The following is a 22621-nucleotide window of genomic DNA, read 5'->3' as shown; positions in this document are numbered from 1 at the left end:
ACATCCCCGCTCACCACGTGTAACGTTTCCAGGGCAAACGAGCGCGCAGCGCCAGCAGTCTGGGTTGTCACCGGTGTTCACATTCAGCTCAGCCCTAGTATAAGACCTGATGATTCCATGAGTTCCCCTAATCACGCTTGGGGAGCAGGTGCGGGAGAAGGAACTGGAAGGAGGAAAAGGTGAGAAATGCCCTGCAGAACAGAGAGGAGTGGTAACACACAAGTGTGGCGTCCAGGAGGAAGAGACCCTGAGATGCCATGAGAAACAAGAGTCAGGCCACGAGAGTGCAGACGCTGAGAGGAAGTACGACCAGATGAAAGCGAAGACGAAGTGAGCCACTGAGGGGGTGGAAATGTCACGGTCTTGCAAAGATTCAGGGTAAGCAGAGCAAAGGACAAAGGCATCAGGTGACAGGGGAAAATAAAAAGTCACCTGCAGCATTTGGGCACTTTGCTGCTGTCTACAATTAATGCCGACAAGACACAAGGAGCCAAAGTCACAGTGGTGCAGAGACTGGGTCAGGCTGGGAAGAGATAGCTCCGTGAAGTGCTGGTGGCCACCTGGGAGCATGCCGGTAACCAGCCTTCCCCAGGGAACAGGCGCAAGGTGCTCCTGGGGTTGGGGGAACTAGACTCACTTGCCCCCTTAACAGGAGGGAGGTCCCCTCTCTCCATCTCTCTCTAGCTAGCCTCCCTTATCCCTCCTTTTGCTCCAGGCCAAACCTTCAGTGAGACATGGGTAGTTCACCACATAATCTTTCTAAAGACTTCATGGATTTCTGTGGCCCTGTGACTCAGGCAAAGACTCTGGGAAGCCAAGCCTCATGCCCCTTCCCAGCTGACCACTTCCACCCTATGCACCCTCCACTCCAGCTGCAGGAATCTGCAGACCACTGAGGGAATGTGGGGTTCTATTCGTGCTTTTTAAACCCTTTGGTAGATGGCTTGCAGACCTCTACTATGACTCCAATAGACAAGTCATTCTACCTGTCTCCCTCCTACCCAACCCATACTCACACCTGGGCCTCCCCTGATGGACAAAGGGTGGAACTTGGACTTAAAAGCAACTCACCTAAATAAGGCAGCTGGACCAGTCAGATACTTTCAAAATTACAACTATGAAAAAAGTCAGCTAGTGGTGGACCCTCGAGTTTCAAGGGAAGGTAGCAGGGGCGCTAGAAGAAGGAATGCCAGGCACGAAACCAAGTGATGGGGCCACAGGGCCCTGCAGAAGGAGAGGAAGCTGGCCCACAAAGAGAACAAGGCAGAGGCCCAGGGAGAGGCAGACAGGAAACTGTGCAGCCCCAGAAAGAGCAGATGCTTGGTGATGGTCTAGAAACTGCAAAGTTCATCTGTACTTCCTTGTTTTTCTTCCTATAAGCATCCCCTGCATCCCTTCTAGAAACCCCTGAAGAGCTAGGTTTAGAGCAGCTCTGGGGTCCCAGCTGTCTCCAGCTCACTGAAGTCTTCCAGGGCCAGGACTGAGAGCAGAGGAGCTCTCCCACCATCACCCAGTGCACGGCTTTGTGGTTGGGCTTTGGCCATCCATTGTGGCTGCTCAAAAGCCTTTTTTTTTTAACTTCCTTCCCAAGTTTATGGCTGGATTTTTGACAGATGAGGCAATTTGACAGGACAGTCTTGGGTTGCAAGTACAACTTGTACTTTGCAGAAACATGAGAAATAAACAATAACAGAACAGTAATAACAGACGGTAGATTTTTCTATTATACAGTTTTGCTATTAAGTGGCTTATTCCTACTCCTCCTAATACCCCACTGGTGTGACCCATTCAGTTGACCCTTTGCATTCCCTTCCCCCTGAGCCACCTACATATCATGTGCTTCCTTGCAGTTTTAATACAGCACCCACTGAACTGATGGCCCCCTGTAATCTGTGTGTCTTCTGCTCCCTGACGCCCCTCCAATTCCACAAGGGTCACTGGCTTGCCATCTGGATTTGGCTTCACCACTTGTCTCCCGCAGTCTAACCAACCAAAGTTCTACTCTATGCCTTCCTCATGATTGGGACCTGTTCTCTGCCCCATTACTTCCTGCCCTCGCTCCTGCCCGCACGGAGCCCTCACCTGACAGCCCCCGGCACCTCCTAGCTAAGGCCTTCTGTCAGCCCCCGAAGCATTAGAAGAAGACACTAAGGAGGAAACCAGATAAATGAGAGGCTGCCTTGGCCTCATTAGCTCCCTCACGCCTCATGTAGGTGTTTCCTTCAGATATCCAAGGGTGGGCGCTGACCACAGACCACAGCCGGCATTTAGAAAGCCCACCAAGAACCAAAGAACCCAAAGAAGTTCATAAAATGAGCCAAGCACATACACATAAGAATTTCATGGCTCAGCATCCCCTGATGTAATCATCCCCCAAACAAGGACCATTACTGATGGGCTTGGTTTTGAGTCAGAGAATGGGTCAGCCTATCCCCAGGGGTACGGCTCGGGCCCCAGGTCCCTGGCTTAAATGAATGGTCGGCATAAGGCACACAGGAGCCTTGGGGTAAAAGATAACCCTGTTAGCCCTGATTCCATTATTCCACATTATCTGGAATGTGAGCGGCTGCTGATGGTTTGGATATGGAAGCTAAATTAGCTAAGAGCTTTTATCGATCTTTGTACATAAAACTTTCCAGGGTCTGGGTCTCTACAAATTTGCTGAGCTCTACAGTCCAATCAGAAGATACTGCACCCAAAATACGATAAAAATTTCTGCTAAAATCAGAAGACTTCCTGGATTATTTCTGCTTTCCCCTTCCTTCCAAGTTCTTGTTTCTTCTGGAAGGTTCATCTGTAGGGCCCAGACCCAACATTAAAGGGCTTCTGTACCAGACCAAGGGCTAACCGCAATGTTCCTTTTTTTTTTTTTTTTAAAGTTAAATGTTTTTGGCAACTACTGTGTGCTAGGCACTTAATATACTAAATTATTCATTTATTCCCCATACAATCCTATGAGGCAAGGAGTGTTTTCTCCATTTTCAGACAAGGGAAAGGGCCTAAGTAAGTAGCCAGGGCCCAAAGCTGGGAAGTGACGAAGCCAGAATTCTACACGCTGGCCTGTCTCCCCAAGGCCTTCTTCCCCCACTGTTAGGACAGAGCTCCGCCAAGCTCTCTCAAAAAAAGCTGAAATTAAAGAGGAGTTCAACACTGAATACACGGGCTCTGACAAGAAGTGGTGTAAAGAATTTATTTCCAGAGAACCAGAAAAAGGAAGCTCTTCTGCCACCGCCGTATGCAAAACACCCAAAGAAAGGAACTCCTGCTTTCTTTGACTGTGCTGTTAACATGTTGTCGGGAGCAAACAGTCCCTCAGTTTCGACTGGGCCTATTCGAGCTGCCGATCTGGACATACACAGAGACACATAAGCCCTTTCTCCACACACATGATTTCAGGCCTTGCCCCAGTCCTGCAGACCCCTAATCTCTGCCACCCAAATGCAATGACTTTTGGCTCTTGGATTTAATTCTAGAATGATCTCCATGTATCTAAATACCATACTTATATGGCTTTTTTTTCAATGTTACCTATTTCCTACTTCCATACCTCCTACTATGGAAAATGAGAATTTCGCTTGCTTTTACCACCATCCCACGTACGACTTCTACTTCTCCTAATATAGTTACACCATCTTTTTTCTATTAAATCTACACTAGGTGTACATTATGATGACCAGATAAGTGATTGTTCACAGCCAAGCTCTGTGGTGTGCTATGGTTCCTTCACTCCTTCATTGTCATTTCTGGAGTCCAGTAGTATCTCTCTTGTTTATTTGCTTCAACTTCTATATACCTATCACTAATTTAGCCCTCACCTTTCCAACTTTTTTTTTTCCCCTTGAAGCTCTCCCTTCTGGAATCTTCTGTCCTCCTACTCCAACCTGAGCTAGTTGCTCTCTGGGCTTAAAGGAAGACTCCTTTTCTTCTGTCTTAATTTACGCCACTCCTCCCAATTTTGAAGGAACATATCTAGAGTAGCTTCCTCAGAAAGGGTGTACGGGAGGTACAGTAACTGAGATTTCTTATATCTCAAAATGCCATCATTTCCCTCACATTTGAGTAATAATTTATCTGAATATAAATTCTCAGTTGGAAATAAACCCCTCTCAGAACTTTAAAGGTATGGCTCCATTGCATTCTAGCTTCCAGTGCTGCCGTTGAATCAGATTTTTTTTTCTTCTATGTAATCAGTTTAGGGTTTTTTTTTTTCCTTGTGTCTTCAAGCTTTGCTCCTGGTTTGTACGGGGTTTTTTCCACAACGATGTGCTTTGGTGTGTGTTTTTTTTCATTCATAGCACTGAGTACTCAAGTGAGGTTTTTCATCTAGAAACCTGTGCTCCTCAGTTCTCAGAATTTTACTTGTATTATTTCTTTGATAAATCTTCCCCTCCATTGTCTCTATTCTCTTTTTTTTTGTTCATCCTCCTATTCAGATGTTGAACTTCTTAGAATGATTCTTTCTTATTTTTCACTGCATAGCTCCCCCTCCTCCCCCTTTTTTTGGGGGGGGGGTTTCTTCTCTTTTTTTTTTTTTTTAAGATTTTATTTGTTTATTCGACAGAGATAGAGACAGCCAGCGAGAGAGGCAACACAAGCAGAGGGAGTGGGAGAGGAAGAAGCAGGCTCATAGCGGAGGAGCCTGATGTGGGGCTCGATCCCATAACGCCGGGATCACGCCCTGAGCCGAAGGCAGATGCTTAACGACTGCACTACCCAGGTGCCCCTTTTTTTTTTGGTTTCTAGCCTTTCTCCAAGACTTCGTCAACTTTATATTCCAAACCCTTTACTGATTCATTGATTTCTATCACACTTTTCATTTCCAAGGGTTCTTTCTTATTCTCCGAATACTCCTTTTGTTGCACACTGCCTCCATTCTATTACCGTGCTATCTTGTCTTGCCTCCAGGACACCAGTAATTATAGTCTGTGTGATGCTTGCTTCTCTCCCTGCACTGCCTCTATTTCTTGAGTTTCTTTTTATGTGGTTGTCGTTTGTCTTTTTTTGGTTTCTGTGTTTTATGTTTCGAACTTTTCTCAACTATCTGGGGATACTGAGCAGTCTTTTTAAATTCAAAAGTGAGACACTAAAGGCTGACCAGAAGCTCCATGTACCCAGGCAGAGCTGCCAGCCAGTGACTACCAAGGAGGGCTAAGAGTAATCTCTCCGTTTTATTTAAAGAACTCTAAATATCGGTATCTATAGGTCTTTCCTCTTGGGCTGTTAAGTTGATGCAGAGAGACCCCTCTAACCTCCTGACTAGGGAAAAGGGGATATAACCCTAGCTTCCAGCACTGTGGGAACCACCAAACAAAGAAAGTTGGGGAGGGGTGGTCCCGCTGTTCAGTATGCACACTTCTACTCCTTCCCTCTGTTTTAGAAAGGCATCTCACGCATGCCCTTCTCAGGTTGGCCTGCTGCGCGTGATTCTAATCAGGTCTTAAATTGAGTTTGTTCCTGGAAAGAACCTTAAAAGAAGTTTTAGTTACCAGGAGAAGAAAAAATAAAAAACAACTTGTTTTCCAGGCATAGTTTCAAAGGCCAGACTTCCATAGTCACTTATCAGGCATCTCCGAGGCCTGCTAAGTGTCTGCGTGCTTCATATTTTGGAAAAGTGGTATGTGACCCCTACACTCTATATTTTGCATACCACCTGCGCCCGGGGCAGGGCAGCTCTTCGTAACCATACGGATTAGTATTTCTGCAGCAGAACAAAGGCATGTTTATACTAAGTAGGTTAAAGATTTATAAATAGCCTCACATTAGTTCAGGACAGGTTTTGCCACCAAATGGGTTAAAAATAAAACTCGGTTTTCACAGATTTTTGGATTTGGAAATTGCAGATAAGAAATGGTGTGTGCATTTCGTACGCACCTCCCACACCTCCAGTCACACTTGGGGCATTTTCACAGGGATTTTGTCACTCTGTGGGTCTGCCTGCTTGCAATGAGAGGTGGAAAAAATGAGGCAAGTTGGAATGCAGGGGTTGGGGGAGGCCAGGTTCAACAGGGAGAGCGTCTAGTGGCATAGTCACTTGGAAAGTGTGTGTCTAGGGGCGCCTGGGTAGCGCAGTCATTAAGCGTCTGCCTTCGGCTCAGGGCGTGATCCCGGCATTGTGGGATCGAGCCCCACATCAGGCTCCTCCGCTGGGAGCCTGCTTCTTCCTCTCCCAATCCCCCTGCTTGTGTTCCCTCTCTCGCTGGCTGTCTCTCTCTCTCTGTCGAATAAATAAATAAAATCTTTAAAAAAAAAAAAAAGAAAGAAAGAAAGTGTGTGTCTCGGTTCTATCCTGGCAAGCTCTGTTACTTTGAAAAAGTTACTTAACCTCCCTGAGCCTCGATTTCCTTATCTATAAATTGTGGGTAATTCCAACTAATTCCAAAGTGTTTTTGTGAGGATTAAGTTAAATTCAGTCAACAACTATGTATTGTGCCCACTATTCTTAAGGCATTGCTCTGGGTCCTAGGAAAATAATTACGAACAAAAGAGATAAAGTCCCTGCCCTCATAGAAACAACTTCCCAGTGAGAAGAGACACGGAGTAAATACGTCAGACGGCCATAGATGCCACTGAAAACAACAGAGGGCAAAGGGGAGAGAGCCGGGGGGTGAGGGAGGAGGCTGGCGCCAGATTATCTTAAATAAGTTGGTCAGAACGGCCTTTCAAATAAGGTGACAGTTAGTTAGAAACCTGAAGGAAAAGAAGGGGAACACAATGCGCGTCTATGAAGGAAGGGTGTTCCAACTGAGTGGAACAGCAGTGCAGAGGCTCTGAGTAAAACAAAATCTTTTTTTAAATGTGATTTTTTGTTTAAGAGACATGAAGTAAGACAGAATGAAGGGGCAGAAAATTGGAGAAGGTGAAGTCTGTGAGGACCTGGATCATGTAGAACCTTGTAGACCCTTCTCAGAACTCTGAGTGCTAAGGCTCTGAGTGAAATGGAAAGCCCTTGTTGGTTTCTGAGCAGAATAATGACTGATACTACAACTTTCAACGTGATCGCTCTAGTTGCTGTTTTGAGGAGACCAGAGGAGGAGGAATGTAAGTAGAAGACCCAGTTACAGAGCTATTCTAAAAATTAAAAGCAGAGATCGAACTGTCCTGGACCGGCGTGAATTTAGTGGATTCAGCAAGCAGTCAGTTCCTTAGTTTGCTCTGCAAGTACAGCTGACTTGCTGATAGCCTGGATGCAGCATGAGAAAAGGAGAGTCAAGAGTGACTCCATAGTTTGAAACTCTAGCAACTGGAAAGAAGATCTCCTGAAGTGGGGATGGCGGTTTTCGAGGGAAAAGCAGTTCAGCCTTGGACTTTGTCATCATTGCGATGTTTATTCGACACCCAAGGAAACATGGTGACTGAATATAAGAGTGTATCATTCAGGGAAAGGTCTGCGATGGAGCTGTAACTTGAGGGTTGTTGGCATGTGGGTGGTAGGAGATCACCAGGGAGTGAGGAGACAGAGTAGAGGTCAAGTCCAAGTGCTGCTTCCTGCGGTGCTCCAACGTGAACAAATGAAGATGAGCCAACAACAGAAACTGAGGAGAAGCCAGTGACAGAAGAGGAGAACCGAAAGGTGTGCTATCCCAGAACCCAAGAGAAAACACTTTTTCAAGAGAAATGGAATAACCAACCATATCAAACGCTGCTGATAAATCAAGATAAGGACTGACATTTGACCATTGGGATTGACAATATGGAGCTCACTGGTGCCCCTGACAGGTGTGGTTTTTGTGGAGTGATGGAGGCAAAGTACTGATTCGACTGGGTTTAAATCATGAGAGAAGAGGAACTACAGGGAGCAAATGATTCTTTCAAGGAACAAAGATATGAGGCAGCAGCTGGAGGGGGAGATGAGGTCAGGGGAAGAAGTGCGTGTGCATATGCGTGTGGGAGAAAAACAACAGCCATAGATAGACAGATGGGGCGGGCAGATGGGAATGGTCCAGCAGAGAGAGAGAAACACTGGAAAGAGAAGGGACTATTGCTGGAGTCATGTCCTTAATTAAGGGGATAGGATGCAGCACACGAGGGGAGGGGCTGGTCTTAAATAGGAGAAGAAATAATTCATCATCCACAGTAGCAGGCAGAAAGTAGAACTTATGGGTGTATGTTTGGTGGCAGAACGGTGTGAAAGTTCTCTGACTGACATTACTTTCTCAGGTAAGTGGGAAACAAGGTTCTGTCTGAGGGTAAGGATGGGAGAGGAGGCGATAAAGGTTTGGAGACCGAGAAAGAGGTGTGAACAGTCACCTAGATTAGAGAGAATGGCAGTGGTGCTCAGCCAAGACTGCCCACTGGAACCAACAGCCGAGCTTTAAAAAAGGTACTGGTGGGGCGCCTGGGTGGCTCAGTCGTTAAGCGTCTGCCTTCGGCTCAAGGCGCGATCCCGGCGTTCCGGGATCGAGCCCCACATCAGGCTCCTCTGCTGGGAGCCTGCTTCTTCCTCTCCCCCTCCCCCTGCTTGTGTTCCCTCTCTCGCTGGCTGTCTCTGTCAAATAAATAAATAAAATCTTTAAAAAAAAAGGTACTGGTGTCCAGGTCCACTCCATGAAGACTTTGAATTCACTCATTCTAGAAGGCATTCAGGCAGCAGTACCTCTTATGATCTTCCCCAGGTAATGCTAATGGAAGCCAGAGTTGAGAGCCACTGGCCCCAGGGAATGGAGAAAGGTGACCTGACAACGCTAACGTCCACTGAAGGATCGTGGTCGCGAATTAGCGGGAGCAGTCAGGACATCACTCTGCTTTTCTACCGTGGCACTCAGCCGTGGGCAGCAGGCGTGGTGGGGAGAGCGAGCTGGAGGTAACCAGGGTTACGTGAGAGACCTATAAGGTGCACATGGTAAGAGTTCAGTAAATGAAAGCTATTGTTTTTTTTTTTATCACCAGCAAAGTGACATAAACTACTCTTGTAGCAAATACAGAATACAATTTTGTTTTTCGCTCACCCAAATGATTCACCCAATTTGTATCTATCACAGGGTTTTGAAGTCATTTGCAAATAACTAAAATCACAAATGTATATCCTGAAATATCAAGGAGGTGTCCTGCGGTTCTGTTTGTGACACTGAGCACTACATATGAGATCACTGGAATTCACTGGTCACCCCTCCCACCCCAGCCTCCCTGAATCCCAGTGTGATAACAACAGTTCTGTGCCAAACTTTTGTGCAGCCCATCTCCAGTCCACACCACCTAGAGCCTGCATTTCAGGGGTTCCATATATGCAATTCCTGTCTGGTGATCTGTGCTACTCCCTCTGGGAAGGTCCACTCTTGATTTTAGCCCAGAACCTAGAGAGATCTCTGTGGTGAAAAGTGCCCTCTCAATAGCCCCTCCCCGAGCCAATCTTGGCTAGGACCCTGTCCATGTCTACCCAACAGCTGGAAAAAGACTACAGACTCCATCCTGAGCCTAAACTGTGAGAGCTTGAATGCCAGCAGAGGGCAGAAGCCCTGTGGGCTCCCCTCCTGGTCCCCCACTGTCCCCTACTGTCAGCTCCTGCCCCTCCTTATCAGTGGATCTCACGCCAAATCCAGGGTGTGAACTTCTTTCCACCCTACCCTAACTGCCCAGGCAAACCGCCCCCCCTCACTGCGATCTCACCTGGTCCTCTCTGGCCCCGCCACGCCCCACCCCTGCCTCTTGCTCCACCATTGCAGCTCCCATTCATCTGTGTCCTGATTCTATACCCACTTCTCCTCCTGGACAGAGGCTCCTCCAGGGAGAGACTGGACCTCACGTAGCTTCATATCCACAGTGCCTAGCAGGGTGTCAGGCCCGTTGGGTGGCCAATAACTGAAAATCACTATGACATTAAAAATCGCCCCCATTTATTATCACCAATTATGTGCTGGCCCTACACACAGGACTCGCACCAATGCTATGAGGTAGCAATGATTAATACAGATTACAGATGAGAAACTGAGGGTCAGAGAAGGTGAGTTTCCGAGTTCATACAGTGAAGAAGTGGCCGCCCCCCCAAAAAAAGGAGAAGGAGGAGGAGGAGGAGGAAGTGAAGGAAGAGGAGGAGGAGAAGGAGAGGAAGAGGAAGAAGAGGAGGAAGAGGCACATCTGGAATTAAAGCCAAGTCTATCTGGCTGTAGAGCATGTGATGTTTTTCACAGCATGCTAGGACTGTCTGAGAAAGAAGACCCTGCAGATGGTAATGGGGAAGCCAGGGAGTCACCTCCTGCCCCCACCCTGGGCGTCACCTGGACGGCCTGGGAGACAAGAGTAAGACTCTCCCAGTGCAGAAGCATGTCCCTGGGAGGTGCCTTTCACCCGTCTCCTCCTTACCTGATCTTTCTCTCCTCCTGATTTATAGGCCAGAATAAAATGGTCATTGTGTAGAGCAAAAAAAGGAACCGCCACAAGCACTCTGGCAGGAAGCGGCTTCTGGGGATTTATTCCTAATACTGTCATTAACCACCCCCAGCTCAGGCCCCGGGCCAGCGTCCTCCCAACATCACACAATTGACAAAGGCTGTCTGGTTGGATAAATGAAGGTCCAACCCAACTGCTTTTGTCAGAGCTCCCTCACTGCCCTGCCCCCCTTTCACCTGGGACAAATTCCCATGACCCTGGTTCCCAACAGGATGAGAAAAAGAAGAGCAAGGTCCTAAACCTGCCTCCACCCGCCCTAGGGCTCAGCTCCACGGACCAGTCCAGAGAATATTTCCTACTTCATCTTGCTGCTTGGGTCTCACTTCCAAGGCCAGAAGTGGCCGGTGAAAAAGGACTGCCCTGCGTGTTCCCCACCCTGGGCTCCTGCATCTCCCACTGTGCCCTCGCACCTTGACCTTCCCTAGCGAGCACCCGCTCATGCTCACTGGGGTTGACTGCACTCTGGTCTCGGCGGGCAGAGGGCAAGCCCAGGGAGGGCCGGGCACTGTGCTGGGCCTGAGCTGTGTGGAGAACCCCAGCAGCATCCTGCCATCCAGGGGGCCGCTGTCTAACACAGAAGTACAGTGTATAAGATGAAGGGTCTTCTCTTTGCTGTAGGGGCCAGTAACTGGAGGGGCCCATCTGGAGCTGATGCTGAGCTCACAGGCCTGTGTCAGCATCGCAGAGACACCAGTAGGATGAAGAAACTGGTTTCTTCAACAGTAAGGAGTAGCTTGGCTCTCTCTAAAACCAGCCCATCACCCCAGATACAACACACACAACAGGGCTTTTGGACCCCCCCAGGGGCATGGTAGGCCCCACTCCAGACCCTAGAACAATCCCAATCCTTCCCGGGGCAAATATGAGTTGCCTCAGGCCACACTAGCTCAGTCCTGAGGTCTGGCTGTCAGCCCACCCTGATGTATTGTGTTAGAGACCAATTTTTCTGAGGCCAGGGCCCTGCCTTGTTCTCGTCAGCACTCCTGAAAAGTAAAGACTGCTCCAGAGGCCCCTGGCATCTCTGTCCCTCCTGTCCCTTTTCCAGACCACAAGCCTCTACCAGACAGACATGGCAGGGGCCCGCTCGCCTGGCAGCTCCGACATTCCTTCCTGTAGCCTGGCGTGTCTGGAACACCCTTCTCTGCTCTGGATAACTCACCAAGCTGTTCACAGCTGTCCCGACTCAACTCTGGCCCAGACTTTGCCAGCAACCAGGAAGGCAGGCAGGAGGCTCCTCTCCGCTGCTGGCAATGGGAAGACCCAGACGGAGGACCCACCTCCCTCCCTCTCCGCTGCTCCAATCATAGCGCATATCCGTGACTGTGGGAGTTTTTATGGACACCTGTGGGTGCTCTAACAGATGTCTGTAAGTTCTCAGAAGGGCAAGGGGTGTGCCAGCAATAACAAACCCTTCTGTGTGGCTCTTTATTCTTTGTCATCTTTTCACATCTATGATCTCATTTGAACATAAAAACAAATCTGAGGGTAGGCAGCCCCACAATTATTATCCCCTTTTATGGATAAGGAAATTAGGGTTAGGATTAAGTAGCTTGAGGCTACACACAGCTACAGTCTGGACCACAATTAGGCTTTTATATTTACCTAAAACTTACATGGAAAAGAGATTTAGATTTCATAAGTCTCTCATGTAGGTAAAATACATAAAGTATAGTTATCTAGAAAGTATATCTATAAAAAATATTTTTATATTTATTTGTATTTTTATATTTTATGTTTCACAAAGCTGGCCTCTTCAGGTCTTCTGTGAGCCACCAATCACAGCGCAGTAGAAGAACCATGGCAGCTCGGGGGGTTCAAGCCGCAGTCTCCCATTGCGCAACTTCGGGCAAATAAATCTCTCTTAACTTCAAGTTTCCCCATCTCTACCACAGGGATAATGATGTCCTTTCTATAACAGGGCTGTTGGGCAGCTTAGAGATACGGTGCGTCATACCTGGCACGCTGGGCGCACGAAATGAACACTGGCTACTCTTTCACCCATCCTTTGTTCTCCAACCGCCACCAGTTACTCACGGCTACCCAGACATGCCATACCTTCATTGCTCCAAGCTCGGGCTCCTGCTCCCCGCTAGGCCAGGGATGCCCTTCTCCCATTCTCCACCCATCAGAACTCTTTGCATTCTTCAGCATCCCGTTCAAACTCTATCTCCTCGGTGAAACCTTCCCCTTCATCCTCTGGGCCCCAGGACGCACTGGGTCACCTGGTTTACAGTGGCTCATTCTGCCTAGAGTTCAGTGTTCACGTAACTGGCTCGCCAACTTCCCCACAACGAGAATGTCTTGTTCATCCATTGTATCTCCCACCTGCTCTCCACACACTGAGCATCAGTATTTAACAATACCTTTTTTTAAAAAAAGATTTTATTGATTTGAGAGTGAGAGAGAGAGAGAGAGGGAGGGAGGGAGCATGAGTTGGGGGTGGGGCAGATGGAGCGGGACAAGCAGACTCGAAGCTGAGCAGGGAGTCCCACACAGGGTTCAATCTCAAGACCCTGAGATCATGACCTAAACTGAAACCAAGAAGCAGATCCTTAACCGATTGAGCCACCCAGGCACCCCAACAATACCTTTTGATAACCTAACACAAAATTGTACAGAACTAAAAGCCACCCAAGATGCCACCATCCAGGAAAAAAAAAAATAGATTAGTATCACTCTTTGCATTTACATGTGGATGGAAGCGTGGAGGAGGGCAGAATGCATGAAACGAGGATGGCTGGAAAGGCTTGATAAAATAGCTATTTTTTATTTTTAAATTGTATTTTATTTCCATTCTAGAGAAAAGTAAAATTTTTAAAAAGCTGGACTTCTCATAAATGTTTCTCCACCAAAACAGATATTATTTAAGATCCCTCCAAGTTTAAGAAGAGAATGAGTTGAAAGGTTGGAGCCATGACCCTTTCCTTTAGACAGTACGAGAGCGGGAAAGTTAGCACGTACGTGGGCTCCCACGTCCTCCCCCCAAGCTTCCACTTCCCTCACCTTCTTGCTACTTCTCACATTCTATTCCTCAGCCTTCCTGCCCACCCTTGCTTCACTTCTCTCTGAGTGGATTAAGGGCTCACCACTCTCTCTCTCTCTCTCTTTCTCTAAAATAAATAATCTTAAAAAAAAAAAACAATAAAAAGGCGGGGGCTCACAAACGACCCTTAACCATGCCTTCCCAGCGGCCCTCCGGATTCACCCTTCTCATCGGCAAGTAGGTTTTCCCAAGAAAGGCTCCTTCGTGCTACATTCCCTGAGTTCTTGCACCTTGAGAATGGGCCACCCGCCTTATCCTTGTGGAGTGAGTTACGTCAGGGCAGAAGTCCTCAGTCACGCTGCCTTTCCCTCAGAGCCCTGAATATTTCTTCTCCGCCTTCTCAAGGTTTCTCCTGCTGCTGATCAAGCCTGAGGCCAACAGGACTTTTTTCTCTGTGCAGAGACAAATGGCTCCCAATATCCATTTTCCTCTTCTTCCTTTTTGTTATAGAAGGCCTTCTCGAAACCGGAGTTTTCAGAGGGTGCCCAGCCCCCAGCTGGAGATGTTCTTCCAGCCTCCTTTACAGTCAGGTGTGTCCACGTTTTGGTGAACAGACCGTGAGCAGAAGTGACGTGTGTCTCTGCGGAGGCCCCAATTACTGTTCTGAGAGATCACCTCCGGAGGACTTCTAGATCTCTGGTTTTCTCTGATTAATTTCCTTATCATTCTCAGCATATACTGTGATTCTCCTGAAGCCGTCCCTCTTGAACAATTTCATTTTCAGTGTGTGCTGCTTTGTTCCTTTATTAACTTTTCCCTAGTGATGTCTGTATCCTCATTTGTTTCCTTATTCTTTATCTCATTTCAGAGTTCAGTCATCTTGTCTCTGAGCTCTCTATTGATTACTTTTCAAAAAACTTTATTTGAATGCTTGAATGGATACTGTCTCTCCAACCCAAGAGCCCACTCCAAGCCAGAAATTAGCTTGAGAGGTGGGGAGAATAGGTCAATGGGATCCCATTTTTCACTGGGAGAGACAGAATAATTTTACTCTTAGGTCATCTGTGAGTCATCCACCTTCCTGATCCTACTCATTCTTCCTCAAGACCCACCTGTTCCAGACTCTTCTAGCCCAGACTGACTGCTCTTTCTCCAGTCCCCAGGGGTTTCTCTGAACTAAACATTCACAGGTGATATTTGGGCTACTAAGGAAACCTGGAACTTTTGAGAAAGGGCATGAATCTTCATCTCCCTTTTCATACATGGTTAGGCACATCAAGGTTTTCTTTGAAGACTTCTGGAGTACTGATTTTCTAAATGAAAAGGAGGGCAAAAACTAGAACCAATACTCAGAGGAAGCCTTCACCACCACACCCGCTAGTCCCAATTTAATATATGTTGGAAAACACCATAATGCACGTGGAAGGAAGAAGATTCAGCAGGATATTACCCTTAAAAGATCAAAAGAGAAGGAACAAGCACCTTAGCCAGCAAGCCAGACCTTCCCAACCTGCCTCTGCAGGCACTGCTGTGGGAGCTGATTAGGCCTGTATCCAAGTACAAGCACCTCAATTCGCTCCCTGGATGACTCCGAGCAAGTCACTGAACCTCCCTCAGCCTTTGCTTCCTCACCTACTAAATGGAGATGAGGAAGGTACGTATCCCACGTAGGGAAGTTATGAAAATTATAGATAATGCCATAATGGTCCAGCCCCATCCCCACCACTTCCTGCCTTATGTGCTCCTTTCCAGAAACACCAACCTGCTAGTGGCTCCCCCCCATATGCAGCGAGTCATTTTTCACCCCACACCTTTGCTCCCTCAACCCCTTCTCCTTCAAATGCCCTTTCCCAGGGGCGCCTGGGTGGCTCCGTGGTTAAGCGTCTGCCTTCGGCTCGGGGCATGATCCCAGGGTCCTGGGATCGAGCCCCACATCGGGCTCCTCCACTGGGAGCCTGCTTCTTCCTCTCCCGCTCCCCCTGCTTGTGTTCCCTCTCTCGCTGGCTGTCTCTCTGTCAAATAAATAAATAAAATCTTAAAAAAAAAAATGCCCTTTCCCTGGAGGCTACCAGCCACTGCCCTCCAAGGCCCAGCTTAGGCGTCACCTGCTCCAGAAAGCTTTCTCAAACTCGCTATACGTTCTTCCCCGCTTCATAATATTTATCACACAATATTGTCATTAACATCTGCATGCCCTCCTCCAACTAAGCTCCTGAAGAACAGAACTGTGGGAATGTTTGGGTCTCCGTTCTAAAAATGCACATTGGACACAGGCTACAGCAGACATTCAAAGTTGGTTGAATGAATGAACAAAGCAAGGACTCTGAGAAGAGGAAGAGGGTGACACAGGAAGTCTGTCGCCACTGACCTCCAAAGCCCTGCTCCTTACACTGAATGCGTGTGTGCATGTTATCTACAACATGGGCTCTTTCTGTAAATATTCCTAATGCCTCGCACAATGACTAGCACATAATAGGCACTCAAGAAATGTTTGATGACTAAATTAATGTTGAGTACACTTCAAAAGAGAAGAAACTGTTTAAGAGCCCAGAACCACAGGTGCAAGATAAGCCCTTCACAATACCTACATTGAGTTGCATTTATAAGCTAAAGGCATGTGAGGGAGCCGAGTGGTGGTAACCACCAATCTGTGGCCATACTCACCACCAGTGTTTATGACCAGTCATAACCAGATAATGAGTCAGGTGGATATCCCAGCTTTAAAGGGCAAGCAAAAAAGTTTTTAAAAGGGCAAACCAAGCTTGACACAAACTCTTACCAAAAAGGGGAATGAGCAAATGCTATCCACACATGACTCTCCCATGAATTCTTTCCTTCACATGTTCTCAGGGGAAAGATAGAAAACTTCCATCAGCCCCTCTAGGGAGAAATTCAGCCAAGCCTCCGGTGAAACTAAGAATGAACCACTTCTCAGACTCCAAGGACTTAGAATTATCAGCAGTGGAAAAACCTGTAACATAACCCAGAGAAAAAGCTATGCTCCATGCCAGGCTCAGGCCTTAGCAGCAGTGAATCTTTGGGTGAGTCTCTATTCCTCTCTGAAGCTCAGTTTTCTCATCTGTAAAATGGAGCTAATGATACCAGGACACAGAATGTCTCTGTGAGGACTGGATGAGAGAACCTTCACGGTGCTTCATCAGGGCCGGGAGCACAGCAAAAGCCCAGAACATGGTAAACGTGCTATGTCGCCCTCACCCAGACTCGACTGACACTTAAGTTCAAGAGGCTCTTCCTCATCCTCAGGAAAGAAAGGGACAAGCATTAAACATGGTGGGTGCTGTCAGCTCTAACCAGGAGGACCTTCAAGAGGTTGCACAGGGTAGAGTGTTGCTAAAATTAAAGCTGAATGACATCTCAGCACTGAGCTAGGGAAACCAGGAGATGGATGCAGATTTAGAAAGACCGTAATGAAAAAAAATTTACAATCATCCTCCTGGGACATGTAGTTCTTTTCTGGTTGCCAGATTTCCTGGTCATCTAAAGTGTATGTGATATATTTATTACTGTGGAAATAATTTATGAATATAAAGTCAAGCAGGCTGAAGCCAAGGACAGAACAGGAGGAGGGTTGCCAAGATCCAGGGGAAACAATGTTTAAGCCTCCTTTGAAGGCATCCATTTTTCCCCCTTTACAAAGCAGGTGAGAACTGCTCCCATTACGTCCTCCAAAGCTTGGCCCAACCCCGCAGTCCTACTTTGCCTCTTTCTGCTTCCCGTGTCACGGTCATAGACTCCCAATGCTGGAAGGGGCCTTCTTCGCAGGCATTTAAGTCAACGGGTCTGCAAAGCAGGAATCTTCCAACGGCAGACAAGTTCACATGCAACGCTTGCTGGAATACTCCCACGACGGGGAGTTCGCTGCCCTGTGACACAGCGGGCTCCACGGTTGCGCAGTTCTGGTGGGTAAGTTCTTCCTTATCCGCCTTGCCACCACGTCTCCCTCAACCTGTGTTGGTTCTCCCCTGCACAGGACCCCCAGTGTGCCTCTGGTCCTTTTTTCACATGAAGAAAGTGCCTCTTCTTATCTCCTACAGGCTAGAAGCCCATTTCCACATTCATCGTACCTCCAATAGGGTGGCCTCTGTCTTCCAAGTAGCCCATCTCTGGGTGTGCTGCATGTTACCATGATCTGTATTAGAGCCAGGGAAACAGAACACTCCAGATGGGTCTGATCAGGCAGACAGGGCAGAGTAGCACTGCTGCACTCCCTCCTCCAAGCCTGCCATCAAATACTCCTCTCCTTCCCTTCTCCCTCCTCCATCCCTCACCCTCCGGTTCCAGGCCTCCCCCTGGGTCTCTCCTCAGGCCCTGGGAACAGAAACAAACTTGGCAGTGCCCGGGACAGTGCAAGGAGGAGGAGAAGGTGATGACGCAGCTCGGTGTCTTGCCCTTGCAGCCTAGGGCACCCCAGCAGGCAGGCTATCTCCAAAAATAACCCCATCCAAACACTCAGCCTCTTAGTAATTTCCCAGGAGCCCTTTGTTCCAGCTTTCCAGGGTGCGGTCCTCAGCGTCCCTGTGCCCGTCTGTTCCATTCCCTCGCCACCCTTTCCAGAGCTTTATGGACTGGCTTCATTTAACCACTGACCTTTACAACCATTGTTCCATGTCGAGGGTCTAAATACACTTGGAAATATATTTTTATGGTTAAGTAAAGATCATAATATAGAGTGTAATGCAGCTATGAGAAAAATATCTGCATACACTGACAGGGAAAGATCTCCAATATGTATAGTAAAGTGAAAAGGGCAGGTTTGTAAAGTGGCAGTTAAAATGGAATCTTTTTACTGAGTTTTTATTTCTTTGTTTTTTTTTTTTTTTTGAAGACTTTTATTTATTTATTTGAGAGAGAGAGAGATCATGTGTAAGAGAGCGAGCACCAGCAGGGGAGTGGCAGGCAGAGGGAGAGGGAGAAGCAGGCTCCCCACTGAGCAGGGAGCCCGATATGGGGCTCGATCCCGGGACCCTGAGATCATGACCTGAGCCGAAGGCAGACGCTTAACCCACTGAGCCACCCAGGTGCCCTTATTTACTGAATTTTTTAAATGTATCTGCATATAACCATGAACACACACATAAATGTATACACCAAAGGGGCTTAAGGACCCACAAAGTGCAAACGGTAGTCATGTCAGAGAGAAGTGGGATCAGGGAAAATGGCAAAAAGGGAGAGGGTTCATTTTTTACCCTGTTTGAATACTGAAACAGACTCCATTTACTACGTGTATGAGGAAGCCCCCCTGACCTTAGGTCAACATGTCCCCCTTTGTCATCGATCATCTCAGAGCTGGAAGGGGTCTGGACAGCTACAAGTTGGGTCCCTAAGGTGGGGTGCCCAGGGTGGCCCGCATCTTGCCTAACACACCGCTAGCTAGCGAGAGCCGGAGCCCACAAATCATGGTGCGGGCATAGTGCCGACACAGTGGGACCCCCAGAGGATTAAAGAGAGGGCGTCAACTTAATTACTAAAACAAATCAACTTTCTTCTTTTAGTTGAGTCAGAAATTCCTACTTGGGTGAACAGCCTGATAGAAGAAACCAAGCTCATGGAACCTGGAGGGAAAGGGTCTCAGACAGGGCCTGTCACTCAGGCACAGCTGGCAGGCCCTCCCTTCTCAGGCCCTCCTTGCCCTCATCTATAAATCGGAGGGAAAGGCTAAGTGAGAGGGGACAAGGCGAGACTCACCGGCACGGGGTGCCCTGTGGGCCAGGTGCTTCTCTGAGCCTCCAGCACATTCTCAGAATGAGACTGGCAACAACACTCCCTGAATGCATCCTGGGTGGCGGGGCCGTCGTCTGTGACCTTAACTCCCTACGGAAACTCTGCCTCTCAGGAAGGGAAGCCTGGAGTCCAGTCTGACTCAGGTCCACCTAACGTCGAGCTGCTTGGGCTATCACATGGATGACCTCATGCATGCCAAACTTTTATAAATGTGCTCAAAAGCACACAACTGGTAAAGGGTGGGGCCATTCTGCAAAATTAGGGCTCCTGACTCTAAATTCAGCGCTCCTTCTATCCTGTCAGTTTGGGATGCCACCGAGCCTCCTCGCTTGAGTTGTAAGACTTAAGAAGTTCTCCAGTTGGCACTCTTGCTCTCTCTCCCTCTCCCTCCATCACACACACATGCACACACACACACACACACACACACACACACACACACACGGGTTTATAACAGCGACAGCAGAAACAGGCTCCAAGCGCAGGACCACTCAATGTTTCGAATATGCATCTTGCTGATAAGATGTCTGGGATGTGCTTCCAAGTTATCTGGGGCAGACTGTGGGGGCTACAGATTGGCTATGAATTTTAGCAACTGCTGAAGATAAGTGATTGCTTACAGGGGTTCATTACATTATTCATTCTACTTTTGTACGTTTGAAATTGTCCTTAAGAAGACCTTTTGGGGGTTCAGTCAGTTAGGCATCCACTCTTGATCTCTGCTCAGGTCTTGATCTCAGGGTTGTTGAGTTCAAACCCTGCATTGGGCTCCACACTGGGCACGGAGAGAAGGAGAAGAAGAAGAAGAAGAAGAAGAAGAAGAAGAAGAAGAAGAAGAAGAAGAAGAAGAAGAAGAAGAAGAAGAAGAAGAAGGAGAAGAAGAAGAAGAAGAAAGAAGAAAGAAGGAAGGAAGAAGGAAGGAGAAGGGGAAAGAGAAGAAGGAGAAGAAGGGGAGGAGGAAAAGGAGGGAGAAGAAGAGGAAGAAGAAGGGGAAGAAGAGGAAGAGGAAGAATTTTTTATAATGCATCATGCAAGTGGATCATTCCGTCTCAATCTGGCACCTGGTAGGCCGTTCCATTTTAATGAACTCTCTGCTTCCCTCAGCACAGAAAGCCACATAATGGCTTGCTATCATGTTAAGAAAAAATATTAGGGGCAAAGTTTCTGCAGGTTGTGAAAAAAATCTCAATTATAACAATAAGAACCATCACTTAGCGACTGCTGCCTGTATACCTGTCACTGTACTGGCCCCTTTAGCTATGTTTCATTTAATCCTTACAATGGCCCAGTGAAGGAAGGGCTGTGCTGCCCATTTTACAGAGAAGGAAACTGAAGTTCAGTGACCTTAAACCAGCTTGTCCAGGTCTCCACCTGTGATAAATGATGAGCAAGAATTCAAATCCTTCATCACAAGAAAACAGAATTCTGTAACTATGTGTGGTGATGGATTATTTTTAAGATTTTTTGTCTGTTTGTTTGTGTATTTATGACAGAGAGAGAGAGCAGGTGCAGAGGGAGGAGCAGAGGGAGCGAGACCAGCAGACTCCGCGCTCAGCACAGAGTCTGACGCAGGGCTCCATCTCACGACCCAAGATCATGACCTGAGCCGAAACCAAAAGTCAGATGCTTAACCAACTGAGCCACCCAGGTGCCCCTTAACTAGACATATTATGGGGATCATTTCACAATTTACACAAATCTCAAATCACTAACTTGTACAGCTGAAACTAATATAATGTTTTATGTCAATTATACCTCAGTCAAAACAAATCAAATCCTGAATTACTTGTGCTCTTAATTTCCACTGCTCCCACAATAGGTACTACTTCAGTACTTTAAGACATTATACGTAATTGGGACCAAATCTATGAGGGTTTTTTTTTTTTTTAAGATTTTATTTATTTATTTATTTATTTATTTGAGAGAGAGCGAGCACTAGAGGGGGTAGGGGCAGAAGGACAAGCTGACTCCCCTCTGAGCGGGGTGCCTGGCATGGGGCTCTTTTGACCCCAGGACCCCGAGATCATGACCTGAGCCAAAGTCAGATACTTGACTGACTGAGCCACCCAGACGCCCCTACGAAGTTTTTAAATGATCATATCCTTTAAAATGTGATCCAGTCATTTTAACCTTAGGATTCTATCCTATGGAAACTTGGAATATAGACAGAGATTTATTCACAAACATGTTAATCACAGGGGTGCCTGGGTGGCTCAGTCGTTAAGCGTCTGCCTTCGGCTCAGGGCGTGATCCCGGCATTCTGGGATCGAGCCCCGCATCAGGCTCCTCTGCTATGAGCCTGCTTCTTCCTCTCCCACTCCCCCTGCTTGTGTTCCCTCTCTCGCTGGCTGTCTCTCTCTCTCTGTCAAATGAATAAATAAAATCTTTAAAAAAAAAAAAAACATGTTAATCACAGCATCAATTAACAGAGGGCAAATTAGAAGTGGTTGGGTTATCCCCCATCCCAGAAGCCTTCCCCCCACTCCAGTGTTGGGTGCTTGCCCTTCCTCCGTGCTCCCAGGGCACCCTGTACCAGTCTCTTGTTCTCCGGTCTCCTCCACTGGACCGTGAGCTTCCTTAAATGGCTGAGCTCTTCTCACACGTCTTTGGTTTAGAGTGGGCACTCGAATATGTGAGGACTGAATTAGTAAATGACTATGGAGTTGCTTATTTAATACCTACAGAAACTGTTCAAGTTGTTGGAAGTCACAAGAGCAGGAGTAGAACCCAAGGTCACACATGCAGGGCCCTTCCCCCTTCATCTTAGACTTTAAACTTTTTCTAAAATAAAAAATTACATAAAAATGCCGGAGCTCAGGAGCGCCTGGGTGGCTCAGTCAGTTAAGCGTCCGACTCTTGGCTTCCGCTCAGGTCACGCTCTCAGGGTCATGAGATGGAGCCCTGTGTCAGGCTCCGTGCTGGGCGTGGAGTCTGCTTAAGATTCTCTCTCTCCCTCTCCCCTTCCACCCTCGTGTGCATGCGGCCTCTCTCTCTCTCTCTTAAAAAAAAAAAAATAAAGGCTCGAGTTTGAACGTTTGAGGCAGGTTGGGCTAGGGGGAGGCTGCTGAAAGCTCTTTCCCCTACAGGCCTTCACTGAAATATCACTGAAGTGATCAGATCCCATGGGCCAAGTGACCTCGGACATGCTGAGCAGCTGATATGGGTGATGAATGAAAGACGCAACTTTAATGGCTGACGTAAACCATGACACGTGTATCTGAGAAGGTTAAGCAAGAAAGGCAAAAGGTAACTGTGCATACAGCATGTTCTCAACCATTTAGAGAAAACAAATCCATTTAAAAGTAAAAAAACAAAAACAAACAAACAAAAAACAGAGGGAAAATTACCAAATGTTAACAGTGGTTACCTTTGAATGATGGAATCTTTTTCTGTTTCTCTATACTTTTTTGTACTTTTCAAATCGTCCTCAATGGGCATACTTGATTTTTATAATCAGAACAGTAAATAAAATTTAAATCAGCAAACGGATTCTGAAGGCTACTCTGAACCCTA

General features: G+C 47.3%; 1 protein-coding gene across 7 annotated transcripts in view; it reads right to left on the bottom strand.

The window, feature by feature from the left end:
* The window catches only part of ST6GAL1 (ST6 beta-galactoside alpha-2,6-sialyltransferase 1), a 116876-nt gene that overhangs the window by 89852 nt on the left and 4403 nt on the right, over positions 1-22621 (bottom strand). Inside the window, exon 1 of one of the 7 annotated variants that reach the window (XM_045811226.2) lies at positions 11543-15072. The exons of 5 other annotated variants lie outside the window; for them this stretch is intronic. The gene's annotated coding sequence lies outside the window, so the exon portion shown is untranslated. Of the gene's footprint in view, positions 1-14; positions 4529-11542; positions 15073-22621 lie in introns of those variants that run through there. One more of the 7 variants, XM_045811227.2, reaches the window with a different exon arrangement.

The sequence above is a fragment of the Ursus americanus genome, chromosome 4 (genome assembly GCF_024610735.1).
Source record: "Ursus americanus isolate L20-20 chromosome 4, mUrsAme1.1.p, whole genome shotgun sequence".
Lineage (NCBI taxonomy): Eukaryota > Metazoa > Chordata > Mammalia > Carnivora > Ursidae > Ursus > Ursus americanus.
The sequence above is the reverse complement of the archived record's forward strand: the minus strand, read 5'-3'. Positions and strand labels throughout refer to the sequence as shown.